We start from the raw sequence: 3,364 nt of genomic DNA on the forward strand, positions 1-3,364 counted from the left end.
GGGCGCCAGTATAAAGGGGGGGCAGGGAGAACCCCTAGCTAATTATACGACAAAACGGTAGGCGGCCGGGGGGCTTAATTACCGCCGCCGCGCTGCACTACTACAGTTAGCCCACGACAACATTCACATTCACATTGAGTGTAACGGCGCGCGGCACAACAGCACAGCACAACGGAACAAAACAAACGAACGAAATACGAACCCCGCCACCGCCACCCGCTGCGTCTCTGGAATAATTATCGCTCTTATTTCCGTCTGAATGATGAGAAACACGCCGCCGGGCCGCACGGTGCCGTACCGCCGCCTCTGATTGCGGTGTCGCTGGAGGTCAGCCGGAAACTGCACGGGTGCGCGATGTTTCGAAAATGCAATTTTCACGCGGAAACCCCCATATATCGATACACAACGTTCGCTGTTGTTTTGCTTATTTATTATGTGACCATGGTTTTTTTTATTTATTTTTTGGTAACAGGCCACTATGCCATAACTGCGTGTTGATTAAAAGAGTGTTCAACTGTTCAAAAATTAATGTGAAGGATTTTGAATGTGGGCTAGAAAAATATCGAGGAATTGAGGAATATCGGATAGTAAGCAACGGTTTGAAGCGAGGGGGCAATAACTCCCTTTTGATGTGTACACATGATTCCCGAAATACTTGATTCCCAGTGATTCCCAGTGATTCCCGTCCACTTATATTCATTCCTTAGGTTTTCTAGTAGCAGAAAACGCTTTTTTTTTGACTAATTTGTATCAGTTGCAGTAGTTTCCCACTTCGTTTAAACGATTTCTGTTGATTTTGATTAATTTTTATACTGATGATTCCCAGGCAGATGTACACATGATTCCCGCAGTTATTGCCCCCTCGGTTTGAAGCACCTACTGTTCCCTTGCTGGTTTGAATAATTATTTTACAACTGGAAAAAAACAGTTGTCAGAAGAAATTGTTACAATATGAATGGCGTAACACCAAGTTCCTCTGTTAAAGAAAAGCAAAACCAATTTTTTGGCCTGTTATCGAGTGTTTTTATACCATCACGAGGGTGCTCATGACCTTTCGAAGAGTATCGCGGAACTGGGAGCTGCGGGGAGCGGGCGGCGGCAGTCAGGTGTAACCACCCGAGGCACTTTCGGGACCCCATTTCGCGGTCACCCTCGCCGCTCCTCCCCGCGTGCCCCTCGGTGCTGCCGGACAAGACGCGGCAGAGCAATTTTCGCTGTTTTTTGTATGTCCCTTCCGAATCACCCCCCCCCCCCTTCTTTCCCGCGCTCCTTTCGCTCATCGTTTCCGGCGCGGTGATGTCCAGTTCCGGCCTAGAACGGCCCGAAAGACTCTAGATCTCACTGTCTGACTTCCAAGCATTTTGCCTGATATCATGTCCGTCATGACACCGTCTGTTTCACTCCCCCCCCCCCTCCCTTCTGACAAGATTATTTTTTTCTACGCCGTCTCAGCTCGCCCTACAACGAGATGGCCGTTGTCGGGATGTGCAAAGAAGGGTATCCGTAATAAAAAGGCAAATTATTTTTAAAGCCCTCATCTCTCTCTCTCTCTCTCTCTCTCTCTCTCTCTCTCTCTCTCTCTCTCTGCAGGAGCAAGCATCTTTGATTGCAGTGCGTCCAGAATTAGATACCCCGGCTGCATACCTGTGCGCTGTTTTATTTTACGAGATCTCGCATTGCGTAGTGCAGCACTGCGCGCTAAGGGTCCGGCCGGCCGGAGTGGCCCGGTCTGCACAGGCCTACCAACGCACCTCACCTCGTGACCTTTCAAATCTCCCGCCGCCGGTAGAGCGCTCGCGGACACGGAGAAAATCCCACTCGCGACCGGGATATCATTGGGTTTGGTTCGCAATAGCAATATAAAGTCCCCCCCCCACCCCAACGGTTATTGAATGTTGAAATATTTAAAGGGGGTGACGGAGGTACCCGTGGACCCCGATGCCCCTTCTGCTACCGCGAATTTCTGCATGAGTGTTGTTAAGTGTGCCCAGTTTTAAGAAATTCCTGCTGGAATTATGATACTTGACCAATCTCCCTAAAAATGTACTGTCCACCTTTCTGGCATAGATAACATTTTCGTTTTGTGCGTAATTTGACACAAATGAGGTAGGCACCATTCGTTGTTTTTGTTTTCTTTTTTAGTGTTCCGTTTTCAATTCGCCGGCACTATCGCCCCACTTTGTTTTTTGGACAGCGAGCACACTGAAAAGGGCGTGGATAAAATAACACCCGTGGGAAACACGCGGCAAAAGGCACACAAACATCAATGTGAATCAGAGAATAAGACTGAGCTGCTTTGCTCTACTTAGCAAACCAGTTTTAAACACCTGCAGCGCAGCTCGGGCGGCGGGCGCCACCCCCGTCCCCCCCTCTTTCCAGCGCGCGCAGGACATGCTCAGGACACTTGGCCCGCGACAGGACCCCGCGCGCGGTACGGGTAAATGTCACGGTGAATTTTCCCCCCACTCCCTATCCCTTTAAAGTCCGTGATGCCGCCCCTGCCGACCCCCGCCCGGCTGTGCGGCGACCCCGATCCGATGCGGGGTCGGCCGGTGCGGGGCGTCAATGAGTCGAACTCGGAGCCCCGCGGTAGGAAAACAGTTCGCCCCCAATTAAGCGAATCAACATCAGACGGGCTTTTCCTAATCATTAATTACACGCCAGGAAAACAAAAGAGGTGCCACCTGATGCCTTTTTAGAATGCGTTAGTGAAATAGAGCATATAGACAAAGCCGCTATACTCATCGCCCTGAAAGATGCTGTATTTTCGGCAAATTTAGTGCCAGGCCATAGTGCAAAATGCGGCAAGACTTTTGCAGTAGTGGATGCAATTCTACTTATTTCTTAAGCAAATTTCCATTCCGATCACCGCGCAAAGTTTTACTATACTATTTTTGGACTACGAAATGGTGCATTTACTGTAGATCTGGTGCATTATGTGGAAAAAAAGCGACAAAAATATTTTTTAAAGATGCAACGCTCCAGCCGGGGGCGCGCGCGTTGCTGCGTTCGTTCGGGAATGTCAGGGCATTAGCTTCAGTCATAACATCATCGTGACCATCTCCAGCGCTGATAGTGATTGAGAGGGTAAGGGGAGAGAGAGAGAGAGAGATGGAGGGAGGGAGGGAGGGAGAGGGAGAGAGAGAGCAGGTGCTGATGGCTGTGATGAGGCGGCCGAAGGTAACACCCTTGGCCGCTGGGCCGACACCCGATCCGTGGATCCGTGGCCCCCCCCTCCCCCGTAATTACCTTCAGGGGCCCAAAGGCGCGGTTAATGAAGCAAATTTGAGGGCCAGCCGCCGGGCCGAGACGCGCTGGTCTTCTCTCTCTCTCTCTCTCTCTCTCTCTCTCTCTCTCTCTCTCT

General features: G+C 50.5%; 1 protein-coding gene and 1 long non-coding RNA gene across 5 annotated transcripts in view; one reads left to right on the top strand and one right to left on the bottom strand.

Annotated features, from left to right (window-relative positions):
* LOC113213708 (uncharacterized) overlaps window positions 1-3,364 on the top strand; it is a 59,504-nt gene that overhangs the window by 18,250 nt on the left and 37,890 nt on the right. The gene's annotated exons all lie outside the window — the stretch shown is intronic.
* Window positions 1-3,364, bottom strand: part of LOC113213713 (uncharacterized) — a 54,622-nt gene that overhangs the window by 9,939 nt on the left and 41,319 nt on the right. The window lies entirely within an intron of this gene.

Source organism: Frankliniella occidentalis, unplaced genomic scaffold (genome assembly GCF_000697945.3).
Source record: "Frankliniella occidentalis isolate FOCC.00 unplaced genomic scaffold, Focc_3.1 Scaffold25, whole genome shotgun sequence".
In the NCBI taxonomy this organism is placed as follows: Eukaryota; Metazoa; Arthropoda; class Insecta; order Thysanoptera; family Thripidae; genus Frankliniella; species Frankliniella occidentalis.